Raw genomic sequence first — 14,255 nt, forward strand, 5'->3', positions numbered from 1 at the left:
ACCCACACAGCAAAAGGACTCCGCGGCTAGGGTTGCCAACCGTCCCGTAAAATACGGAATCGTCCCTTATTTGGCAATTAAATGTTGCGTCCCGTATTGAACCAATACGGGACGTAATTTGTTCCGTATTTCCATAAATCTCCAATACACATGTCTGTCACACACACAAATACTAAATCTAACAATGATCAAAACAAAACACAGGGAATACGGTACTACGGTCAGCAAAATTGTCGCGGCGGGATCTACGCAAGACCGGCTCCGGTCATCTGTGTGTATGCGCATGCGTGTGGTGGTCACGGTTGCCTAGCGACAGACACCACACACCGGCGCTGCTCACAAAACCCGCGCCTTTTAAAAATGCCCACTACACCCGGTACTCCACCACGTCCTCAAAAGCGTAAACGCTTGCAGAAATACGGACGTGAGTGGGAAGACGCACATCCTTGGCTGGACAGCGTCAGTGGAGATGTTTACAAGGCAAGTTGTAAAATATGTCGGCGAGTGTTTTCAGTGGCGCACGGTGGTCTGTCTGACATCAGACAGCATGCAACAGGAGAGCAACACTGCAGACACGAAAGATCACAGAAGACCCAAGCGTCAGTGTCACAGTTCTTCATACCCCAATCATCTCCTGAGGTTGATACGGTATGAGACATTATGTTGTGATTGATTTCCTATCTGGTTGTGCTTTTGCCAGAACATCGCAGTGCATGGGCAGAGCCTATTTTAGTAAACTGTTGTGGTTTGATTGATGTTTAGGATGTTGAGTTTCAAAAGTTGAATGAACGACCATTTATTTAATATACAGAAGTATATAAATATTATATATGGCCACTTAAAGAACAAATCATACTAATGGATTAACAGTTAATAAATAAATAAATACATTTGTTAAAAGAAAACCTTTATTCTTTAATATACATACATTTCCTAGATCATCCCAGCATCCACTGGATGTGTGGAAAGGATCTTCTCCAGAATGGCCAACAAATGGAGTGAATGCAGGAACAGGTGCTCCACAGAGCTCATGAGAAGTGAGCTCCTGATCACTCTCAACTTTGAGCAGTCCTGTTCAGAGTTTTATAACAGCGCTTTGAAAGACAAAGAGTTACTCAGTGCTGCAAGGAGTAACAAGAAGTACACCTGGAAAAAGAAGTAACAGTTTTGAGGGGAGGAGTAATGTTGAGGGAAGGAGTAATGATTGGCACTTTCTTTTTTTACATAAGTTTATAAGTGTTTTTGTTGTTTATTTGTACTGGTTTTTTTTGTAAAATTTTTCAAAGAGAGTCCCTATAGTTATGCACTTAAAAAGTAACATGAAGTTCTCAGTTTATTTAGTTTATATTTTAAAAGTTCATTGCTGCACACGCCACACAAAGAGATTTCATTCAAGATTTAATTGACTGCACTTTATAAGAGAATGTTATGTGGTAATAAAGCATTTCAAGCTTTAAGTATGACTAATTGCTTTCTTGATCAACCCTTTACTAAAAACACCAGCACAAAATAAAACATACCACTAATGCGGGCGCCCCGCCCCACAGGAGTCGGCCCGTGGTGGGCGTCCCTTATTTTAATTTCTGAAAGTTGGCAACCCTATCCGCGGCGGATCCGCTATGGAGGTATTGCGGCTTCCGGAACGGATCCGTAAAACCAGTGCCGTGTTCCAATACCCAAGGGCGTAACCACGCATTCTTTGGGGGGGTCGTGTCCCCCCCAATGTTGAGAAAATACTAACCTGTCCCCCCCAATATACAGCAGGATAAAATGTAAAATATATGTTCTCTTTTTATGAACCCTGTCAATGGATCGGTCTCTTGTTATGCAGTGATGTTGCTAGGTACGCGTCCTGCGTCCCTGACGCATTAAAATCTGAAAGGACGCACTAAACTCACTATCCATGCGTCCCGGGGACGCATCTCATTTTCCCCATGAAAAACGATACATTGTGAACATTAAACAACTCGTGTTTAATCACAGTAACTGGCCAAAGAAACCTTCTTGTGAGCAGATCGGACAAGCGCTGTTTCAACCCTCTGCGCATCTACTCGGCGCAGACGTGATCCCCTGTACAAGGTATCGCAACATGCTAATTTAGCCGCTACCAAAACAACTAGCTCGTCACCGCTGATTTCATTTCAACAATTAAAAATACGAACTTCATAGTAAATAAACCCACGTTTCCACTGCTCGATGCTGTGCTCATTCGTGTCGAATGAGCAAATCCAACAGGATTTTTTTGCAATCCTTCTGATTGAATATATGTACATTTATGACAAAATCGTGAGGACTAGGCTTGTGACACACACACATACACACAAATGTGGCGCTCGCGCGGTAATAGCTCATTGGCGCCACCTAGTGATCATTATGTGCAAATGCACAGCCTCTCATTAAAATGACTTAGGGGTCATTTGACCCCTCTTGCGGCGCTAGGAGTAAGTAAAAATGGCCCGGCGTTTCTAGTGTTAAACATGAACGGTTGAGTACTCCAGCTCTAACCATATCATACCACCATCAAGGAGTTTAACACTATTAATTTAATTTAAGAAATAGAATAATAATAAAAAAGAAACACATTTTTTAAACTGGGGAGTCGGGACCCATTGAATTTCTCAGGGACCCACCCAACTCGCCACCTGTGGGTCCCGGGGACTCACTACATTGAAAACCTATCAACATCACTGGTTATGTCTTATTTATTTTCAATTTATTTCCGTTTGTTGAGTGTGTGAATCCCCCCTCCTAATTGTACACTTGTGCGATTTAGTTTGAAACCACCTCGCGACTTTCTGCGTTGTCATGGTTACCCCACACTCTTTCTTCAGTGAGAGCCAAGAAAGTAAAGTTGAGTAATGGAGGATTTGAGGTTACCTAAAAAGCAGAAGAAACTGGACCAACAGCCAAGCATACGCAGTTTTTTTCAGACAGTAAGTAACTTGACAGGCATGCTGAAAGCAGTGGCCAGACAGGGACATGCTCTGGACATGCAGGTGATAAGGTGAGAATTTTGAATATGAGACTAGACAGCCTTACAACATTGTTTATAACCTGGGCCTACATGTCAGCAATACATAAAAGTAGCCTACTTCTAATACAAGCAGAATATATAGACCAAAAGGATCACGAAGGTCAGCCACTGTTCTTCTGATAACATAATGACATGTGGTCATGGGTATGTGGTATTTTTCCATTGGAAGCTATCCTTTTTGCTACAGTACTACTGGAAGAGCATAATTGTAATTGGTAGGTGTGTTTAAGGTCAGTAAGCAGCTAACCAAAACAAAGTGTGTGTGTATGTGTGTGTGTGTGTGTGTGTGGGGGGGGGGGGCGGGGCAGACATTACATTATTACACTATTCCTTTAGATGTGAATTCAAATGGTCAATGTAGTCCTCGAAACTATGTTCTAAATGTCCACATTTTCATATATGAATATAGAATTGTAGGCAATGCAATTAACAAATAATAATAAAAAATTTAACCCCCCCAATGTCTAAACCATGGTTACGCCCTTGCCAATACCCGTACTGTCCGCACTTACTAGCCAACATTTGAGTACACAGTACGTTCCAATTCAGATCCGGCGAAAAGAAGTATACTTCAAGGACCCGGATGCCGTACTCAAAACGGGCTAATCGTGAAGTGTGGATCGAAGGACACTCCCCGTACTCAACGGCAGCCATCTTAGCTACGTAGCGGAAGAGGCGGAGCCAGGCTGAGCCAAAGTCGGCGCATTTTCCACATAGCCTGCATTAATAGAGTCATTTTGTAGTTTTTATAGCTTTTTATAGCTGCTAAGCGTAAAGAGTTCACCGTTCAAAGCGGGATGTTTATTGCGGGGGAGGAGCCACGGCGGCAGTCGTGATCGTCATTTCCGGTAAGGAGCAGGGCCGAGCTCTCTGAGTGGCCAACGACGTGCGTCGCGATCTAGGTCGCATTGGTCGTAGGTCGCATTGGTCGCGACGTATAGGTCGCTTTGGTCGCTGTGTTGGTCGCTCGTCTGGCTGCCGTTTTCTCGTCTGGCTGCCGTTTTGGTCGCTCAAAGTCCTTAATCAGTTAATTTGCATGTTATTAACGGTTTTTTTTGCGACAGTTGAAGTACCAGAAAGGGCGAAAGCTACCTACAGCTCTTTATTGCTAATATTGTTTTAATATCTCTAGATTGAAGTAGGCCTACAGTTTAAAATGATCGTTGGTCTATCAGTATCAATATAATGTATTAGTTGTAATTTGGGGCGTATTCAAATAATGATTTTTATATCTTATATATAGCCTATATATTTGTTTTGTTAAATGTCATTAAGCCTAATAGGTATATTATGCACAAAGCACTTCGTTATAGAGTTATATAGTTTAATAAAAGTGCAACGACGAAAAGTCAATGGCACAGTGGTACAAGTGGTAGTGGCCCTATAGGTTGGTAATCATCACAATGGCTGTTCGATAGCCTACTCATCACGATCAGGTAGGCCTATATTTACTATTTTACTCAAACTCGTAATCGTAATCGGTCTCTTTCATTTGAAAATTTTTGTATGATTTAGTACGATGGTATGATAATCATACGACGTAATGACGGGCAGCAACGCCTGGCTGGTGTCGGTTGGCTGGCTGCGACGGCAGGCCTGCCGCTGGCCGCTGGCAACTGCCGCTGGTCGCTGGCCGCTGCCGCTGGCTCTGGCAGGCTGACCGACTAGGTCGCGACCATAAAAGCGTTGCGACCCTTTTGGCGGCAAATAGGTTGCAACCAACCAGAGGTATGGCTGAATGAGCAACCAGCCATACCTCTGGTTGGTTGCGACCTATTTGCCGCAAAAAGGGTTGCGACGCTTTTATGGTCGCGACCAAGTCAGTCAGCCTGCCAGAGCCAGTGGCAGCGGCCAGTTGCCAGCGGCAGCCAGCGGCTGGCCTGTCGTCGCAGCCAGCCAACCGACACCAGCCAGCGTCGCAGCCCGTCATTACGTCGTATAATTATCATAACATCGTACTAAATCCTACTAAAATGTTAAAATGAAAGAGGCTAATTGCGTCAGTAATTTTGACTAAAAGAGCAAAAATCTATCTGACAGTGAAAAAATTCGAACTCACAACCACTTGATTAGGCCTACTAACCTAACATCGCTACCTTACACTCATAAACAATTAGGTACACCACTGTGGCCAGGGGCGGCCTTCCCTACAGGCGGGTTAGGCGGCCGCCTAGAGCGCCATCTAGAGGGGGAGCGCAAAATAATGCGCCCAAAAAAAAACAAAAAAAAACACAATTATATATATATTTTTTATTTTCCTACATATTTTTGCGCCCCTTCTATATCTCCAACCAATATTTTGACATTAAAAAAAATAAATCTAACATTAGGGTAAAATTAGCCAAAAATCGAAAACGGAAGGGGAACCTACCTCCTTGGTTTCGTCAGAACATGCTAGTACTATAAGACGTTTGGTTAGAGTGTTTTCAAGAATCGAGAATCAAGAACGAAATCAAGAAAATGAAGAGGCAAAAGCCATCCGGGGCGCAATTTAAGAAGAAGAGAAAGGAAGAAGAAGAGAAACGTGCAAAGGAGAAAGGTAAATCTTTAAATCCTGTTCTTTGCCTATAATGAATTCCACATAGGAAAGGTTGATGAATGCGTGAATTGCTTCGGGCACTTTAGTTGAGTTAAGAAGAAAATATGTACCTCAGTCAAAGTTGTCCTACTCCCTGTCATATAGTTATTTCAAGATTTTACAGAGGCGGGTATATCAAAAATGATATGTCCATTTATTCTACATTATATAAAAAAAGACATGATTAAAATAGGGGCGCACTGTATAACGACCATAGCCAGTGCAACAGCACTTCAAATATATTACTCGTTGCATAGTACACCCTTTAAGGAAGACAAACACGGCTGGTAAGTGTGAGAGCGCCGAAATTGCTTAGATGCCATGCCGAGAGCGGTATTGCAGACATATAGAGATGTAGAACATTATAGCTCGCAACATATTGAGAGCTGTGAACTTAGTTCAAACTTTTGAATAATGAACTATGAACTGAACTCGTTCATTTTAAAATGTGTGAACTATGAACTGAACTGGTCAAGTGAACTTTCCCAAAACGGGGCATGTGTCCATAAACCGTCTCACAGGGGGGCGTGGTCGGAGCGTAGTTCAGCAGGGCACAGGCTTGCCATTTCCTCCGTGGATTTTATTCTTGAATTAATGTTTGTTCATCGTTGCGATCGTTGTTGTGTTTATGTGAAAGAAATGCAGTTACAGGGCAAAACAGTTTTTCAAGGTTGCAATTCAGTTTTCGTGGGGAATTAACAAACTATTTTTTTTTTTTTTCAATCTTTTTATTATTATTTTTTTTATTTTTGCGGAGGGGGGGGGGGGGGCGCCAGGAGTGAAGCTCGCCTAGAGCGCCAAATGTGCTGGGGCCGCCCCTGACTGTGGCTTTTATGATAGACACCGTTACACTTATATAGAACTATATTACACTATAACTTGCTTCATAGGATATTTTATTAGTCTTTGACATTTAAAAACCAATAGGCTAATCAATACAAATTCATACGCATCACTGTATTACAAAGTTAATTAAAAATTAATTATAGATGGATAGACCAAAAGGCCTATTTATTTATATATATTATAAAAAGGCATATTGGTCTATCAATATCTAAGCTATATATTATTGTATGTAGGCTACGTTTTTATTACACTGACGCACGTATATTTATTCTGTTCAATGAGATGTTAACTGATAACATAGGCTTTTGGTTATGAAAGCAGCCATGGTGACAATGGCTGGCTGCCACAGGTCGCTCATTCAGCCATACCTCTGGTTGGTTGCGACCTATTTGCAATTGCCGCCAAAAGGGTCGCGACGCTTTTATGGTCGCGACCTAGTCGGTCAGCCTGCCAGAGCCATCGGCAGCGGCAGCGACCAGCGCCAGTTGCCAGCGGCCAGCGGCAGCCAGCGGCTGGCCTGTCGTCGCAGCCAGCCAACCGACAGCCAGCGTCGCAGCCCGTCATTACGTCGTATAATTATCATAACATTGTACTAAATCCTGCTAAAATGAAAGAGGCCGATTGCGTCAATAAGTTTGACTAAAAGAGCAAAAATCTATCTAACTGTGAATAAATTCAAACCCACAACCCCTTGATTACTAATCTAGCATCGCTGCACTTACACCACTGTGGCTAACATGAAGAACATCGTTACACTTATAAACAATTACACCGCTGTGGCTTTTATGATAGACACGTTACACTTTTTATAGAACTATATTAGGCTACACTATAATTTGCTTCAGATGATATTTTATTAGTCTTTGACATTTAAAAAAGAAAAGGCTATACAATATAATCAATACCAATTCATACGCATCACTGTATTACAAAGTTAAATTAAAATGAATTATAGATGGATAGACCAAAAGGCATATTTATTTTTATATTATAAAAAGGCATATTGGTCTATCAATATCTAAGCTATATATTATTGCATGTAGGCCTACGTTTTTATTACACTGACGCACGTAACCTATATTTATTCTGTTCAATGAGATGTTAACTGATAACATATAGGCTTTTGGTTGTGGTAGCAGCCATGGTGACAATGGCTGGCTGCCACAGGTCGCTCATTCAGCCATAGCCTACCTCTGATTGGTTGCGACCTATTTGCCGCCAAAAGGGTCGCGACGCTTTTATGGTCGCGACCTAGTCGGTCAGCCTGCCAGAGCCAGTGGCAGCGGCCATGCAGCGAACAGCGGCAGTTGCCAGCGGCAGCCAGCCAACCGACACCAGCCAGCGTCGCAACCCGTCATATAATTATCATACCATACCATCGTACTAAATCATACAAAAATGTTAAATGAAAGAGGCCGATTGCGTCAATAAGTTTGACTAAAAGAGCTAAAATGAATCAGTCCGTGGAGAGAATAGAACACCGGCCTTCAGGATAACTTAGCGTCACTACCACTTGTACCACAGCTTGCGCCACTGTAGCATTGATTTCAAACTATTCCTCTTATATTAAAGTATATCGCTCTATAACGAAGAACTTTGTGCATAATATACCTTATTAGGCTCAATGACATTTAACAAAACAAATATAGGCCTATAGGCTATATATAAGATATAAAATTAAATTAAATAAATACGCCCCAAATTACAACTTATGTATTTTATTGATACTGATAGACCAACGATTTCATCATTTTAAACTGTACTTCAATATAAAAATATTAAAACAATATAGCAATAAAGAGCTGTAGGTAGCTTTCGCCAGAGAGCATGGCTTTCTGGTACTTCAACTGTCGCAAAAAAAACGTTAATAACATGCAAATTAACTGATTAAGGACCGCCCATAGACTTTGAGCGACCGAGCCAGCCAGCGACCAAAACGGCAGCCAGACGAGAAAACGGCAGCCAGACGAGCGACCAACACAGCGACCAATGCGACCTACTTCGCGACCAATGCGACCTAGGTCGCGACGCACGTCGTTGGCCACTCGAAGAGCTCGGCCCTACTGCCGGTAAGTGCACCACAGAGTAGGCTACTCGATTTGGAACAGCACTCACATCTAAGAAATGAACGTACTCAAGTGAGTACGGATAGTGCAGATAGAATAGAATAGAATAGAATAATCTTTATTGTCATTGTACAAGACAAAGAAATTTTGTAAGTAGTGTACTATCCTTTTAGTACACTACTTAAAAGGATAGTGTACTTCCTTTAAGTATACTCATGGAAGTACGGGTATTGGAACACGGCACTGGGCTGTGGTGGAGGGTAAAAACACGTAAACAGGAAAATATGTAAACAGGAAGTATGTAAACACATGGCCCTACGCGTTGTGGATTATCATGCCTGCCTACCTGTCATTAATTAGCCATGGATATCAGGTGATATTTGAAGAGACCTTGTGTGCTCCCACTCCAACAGATGCCCGAAAAAGGCCTCAAGTACAAAGTAAGACTGAAGATGATCAATTCACATGAGTTGTTTTTGTGATTTATAAATCAATTTTACTTGACGTACTATAAAATGACTATGAGCATTCAGATTGGCCAATGCGTAGTCATGCTATCCGTGTACTGCCCATGTCAAAATGAGTGAAAGTCAGAGTTTTACTATCCATATCAAACTTTGGTTTAGGTGTATCAACTTCAAACAAATGACAAGGCCATGTACAGGGGTCTTATGACCAAAATGGAGCAAGAGGAATTCCTATGTGATTTAGCCCTCATGTATGACACATTAGAGGAGATTTCCCACCTCTCTCTAAACTTGCAAGAAAGAGGAATGACCCTCACAAGAGGGTCATTAATGAGACACATTAATGAGACGAACAATTCGTATGGTTTCATCAATGATTACCTGTCCAGGTGATAGAAGGCAGGAAGCCCTTCAAGCTGCAGAAAAACACGAGTTTAACGGAATTCAACTAAGAAGCACCCCAAGGGCAAGGCAGATAAACTCAGAGTTCCTTCACTCACTCATGGAGAACCTGGAGGAGAGATTGTTCACTACAGGTTCAGCTAGGCAATAGAGTGTGTCAGCTGAAAACAAAGCCCAGTACAGTGAATTACTGGACCACTTTAAAGTTATTTTCCCAGCAAACTGGCCTGTTCCCTTAGACTAGAGGAACTAGTATTTCAAGGATAACTCAAGCATCATTCCAGAAAACCTTGCACCACTTAGTCCTGAATATCCACCATCTCATTCCAGTTAGCACTGCTGAGTGTGAGAGGGGGTTCAGCTTAATTAACATCATAGTGTGCCATAGTGAGATGCAGTCAGCACATGGTCACAGTGTCGTCCTTGATGTTTATTCAACTGAATGGCCCACCACTCACAAAGTTCATCCAACACCGTATGTGAAGTCCTGTCTGGTGAAGCACAGGGGAGCCATGAACCCCAGAACACGCCCCTGCAAGGCAGGACCTGACGTGGAGGACAAGGAGGCCCTCTGGGCACTATTGTGAAAAGCATGCATACTAATACACACACATACACACATGCCATATATAGATAGTTCTTAATCTACACATACTTTTCTTTACTGTTGAAATTTGAATAACTTGAATAAACTACAAACACATTCATTGACTGATTGATTTAATATGACTTTAATTGATAACATAATGGAATATAGCCAGGCTAGCCTTATAGTCGCAACACTTTGCGTTGCGTTGCGTTGTGTCAAGGTCGGTCTGATCCCAAAATTCATAGTTTACCCACCTTTAATTTGACCACTACAGCCCTGCGTAAAACTGACCCGTATCGGCGTCCACTTGCCCTCAGTGACGGATCCGCTACGAAGGCAGATCGCGGACCCGCAGTGGCTCCGCACTGCATCCGCGATTAAAACCTTACCACCGCGGCGGGTCTGTTTGGGGCCCGCAAATTTATATAGACATCCACCGCAATTTACTGTACAAAAGTAATCACTACTCAATAGAAATATAAAATTTACATTTATGGAAAATTATAGGTTATAGCCTATTCTGTTTTTGTTAAGTAGGACAAGTCTACGTTGGCTAGGCTACTTTACATTAATTTTGTGGTCAAAATTTAGTGCTTTATAGGCATAGGTCGATGCAGACATAAAATATTTTATCGATTATGCTACAACATGAAATGCTGCGCTATATACAGCTAAAATATCAGAAAATGAATAACCGGTGAACCACAAGAAGTTCAATCAAAAGATTGTTTGATGGTTATTATCTGTATTACTCCGTTTTAAGGAATCGATGAAGACGGGACACGTATCCTCACCAACCAATCCGCCGCCAGGTTGCACCACCTGATGGCGTGTTTGGTGACCTCCGCGTCCATGGCTGACTTTGTCACCACGTTTTTCCTCACCTGCACTCAAACAGACAGATTTTATGTAATAGGTTTTTACTAACTTTAAGAAGAATGCACACATTTGGTGAACAACAGTATGGGGCGCCGTTTGTAAAAACTCTGTTACAATTTTTTAGCTGATACATTTTCAACATTTAGCTCACTTTCCTCACATTTAGCGCATTTTCCTCACATTTGAGAGAAATTCGTGTAAAACAACATGTTATATTTAATTGTCAACAATATGTTCAAATGTACAAAATCCATGTTAGAAATTATATCTAAATGTTAAATCTAAATCTAAATGTTAAATCTAAATCTAAATGTTATATATAAATATAGATGTTAAATGTTAAATGTAAATGTTAAATCTATATCTAAATGTTAAATGTTAAATCTAAATGTTAAATCTAAATCTAAATGTTAAATCTAAATCTAAATGTTAAATCTAAATCTAAATGTTAAATGTTAAATCTAAATGTTAAATGTTAAATCTAAATGTTAACCCTAAATGTGTCGCCAAGTGTAAAGCTAAATATTTAGAAAATATTCAAATCCCCAATGAAACCACGCCCGCTTCAAATCGCGCGGCAAGGAGGGGGTTAGCCACTGTTAGCTAACCCAGCCAGTTAGCTGTGTGATATATGCTAGCTGAAGTTTTGTTATCCACTCCACTGTAAGGACTCTCTGTAGCCTAGTTGACTTAGTGATTACCAGTGACAAAACCGTCCACTTACTCTATGAAGCCTGTGCTGTGGTTAACATGTGTAATATTAACGTACTTTGCCGCTATATCTCGCATCTAAAATGCGGGCTCTTGTTTCAGGTTTCAACACCAGCGGTGCCCAGTGCCTCAGGCACTTCCAACTTTGCCACCACCGTCACATCACTGAGATCAGTAAGTTGTGATATAATAGCTGGTTAACGTTTATGTTACCCTGAGAAGAATACAACTATTGATATAAAATAACTGGTTAAAATTGAAGTTCAACACTGGTAATTTGAGGATTAGGGCTACAACTATCAATTCGTTTCATAATCGATTAATCTGATGGTTATATTCTCGATTAATCAATTAGTTGTTTGGTCCATAAAATGATAAAATGTTGATCGCTATTTCCCAAAGTTCAAGATGACATACTCGTTGTCTTGTTCTGTCCACAACCTAAGGATATTTAGTTTACTGTCAAACGGGACTAAAGAAACCAATACATATTATAAATAAAGGTTGTTGGTGTTATTATTATTTGAGATACTGGAATAAGATCATTTTTACTCAAACCGATTATCAATTATGAAAATAGTTGGCAATTAGTTTAATTGTTAACTAATCAATAATCGTTGCAGCTGTAAGTAGGAATATGTAAATTGTAATGTGATGTGTAGTAACTTGTGTGGAATATTATGATTACATCCTATGCATGGCAAAAAAACAAGTTATGATATTAGTGATTGTCATATCTGTTTTTTCCTTTTTTCTTTTTTTTAGGGTGAACATACTTTAATCTCCAAAGAAGACATTGAGGGTTTGCTGCTGCTAGGTACAACACTTTCTGAAGTAGCTTCAATCCTGCGGATCTCCAGACCCACATTATACAAGCTCATGCGGGTATATAACATAAGAAGCACAAAAGTTTGTAACCTTTCTGATGAGGAGTTGGATGCAACTATATGTGAGATAAAAGCAGAACATCCACATGTAGGAGAAGTTATGCTGAATGGACATTTGCGTGCCAGAAACATTGTGGTGCAGCGACGTCGTCTCAGAGACTCCGTTCAACGGGTTGATGGTGCTGGTGTTGAGTCCAGGAGAACAACAACTATACAAAGACGAGTATACACTGTGCCTTGTCCAAACTATATATGGCACATAGATGGAAATCATAAACTGATAAGATGGAAATTAGTTGTACATGGGGCAATGGATGGTTACAGTAGAATGTTAACGTTTCTCCAGTGTTCCAACAACAATCGGGCTGAAACTGTCATGAACCACTTCAGTTCAGCCATCAGCAAACATGGCCGGCCCCTTCGGCGATCAACATTTTATCATATTATGGACCAAACAACGAATTGATTAATCGAGAATATAACCATCAGATTAATCGATTATGAAACAAATTGTTAGTTGTAGCCCTAATCCTCAAATTACCAGTGTTGAACTTCAATATTAACCAGTTATTTTATATCAATAGTTGTATTCTTCTCAGGGTAATAAACGTTAACCAGCTATTATATCACAACTTACTGATCTCAGTGATGTGACGGTGGTGGCAAAGTTGGAAGTGCCTGAGGCACTGGGCACCGCTGGTGTTGAAACCTGAAACAAGAGCCCGCATTTTAGATGCGAGATATAGCGGCAAAGTACGTTAATATTACACATGTTAACCACAGCACAGGCTTCATAGAGTAAGTGGTCGGTTTTGTCACTGGTAATCACTAAGTCAACTAGGCTACAGAGAGTCCTTACAGTGGAGTGGATAACAAAACTTCAGCTAGCATATATCACACAGCTAACTGGCTGGGTTAGCTAACAGTGGCTAACCCCCTCGTCTGCATAAAGAACTCAAATTAAAACAACTTAACTTACCGTTGCTGATGTGGACTGGACCGGGGGAGCTACACCCTGGAGTGCAGCCCGTACAGCTGCAACAACCACCCGTTCGATGTCCAGGACTCCGAGAGAACCGGCCATGCCTGCTTGACTTTGTCTTTGTCTTTGTCTTTGACTTTGCCGCTCGATCTTTGCCGCGCGATTTGAAGCGGGCGTGGTTTCATTGGGGATTTGAATATTTTCTAAATATTTAGCTTTACACTTGGCGACACATTTAGAGTTAACATTTAGATTTAACATTTAACATTTAGATTTAACATTTAACATTTAGATTTAGATTTTTACATTTAGATTTAGATTTAACATTTAGATTTAGATTTAACATTTAGATTTAACATTTAACATTTAGATATAGATTTAACATTTACATTTAACATTTAACATCTAGATTTATATATAACATTTAGATTTAGATTTAACATTTAGATATAAATTTAACATTTAGATTTAGATTTAACATTTAGATTTAACATTTAACATTTAGATATAAATTTAACATTTAGATTTATATTTAACATTTATATTTATATTTAACATTTAGATTTAGATCTAACATTTAGATATAATTTCTAACATGGATTTTGTACATTTGAACATATTGTTGACAATTAAATATAACATGTTGTTTTACATGAATTTCTCTCAAATGTGAGGAAAATGCGCTAAATGTGAGGAAAGTGAGCTAAATGTTGAAAATGTATCAGCTAAAAAATTGTAACAGAGTTTTTACAAACGGCGCCCCATACAACAGGGTGCATTAATGTCAACCGTTAGACACACAGACTTTTGTTTT

The sequence above is a fragment of the Gadus chalcogrammus genome, chromosome 4, assembly GCF_026213295.1.
Source record: "Gadus chalcogrammus isolate NIFS_2021 chromosome 4, NIFS_Gcha_1.0, whole genome shotgun sequence".
In the NCBI taxonomy this organism is placed as follows: Eukaryota; Metazoa; Chordata; class Actinopteri; order Gadiformes; family Gadidae; genus Gadus; species Gadus chalcogrammus.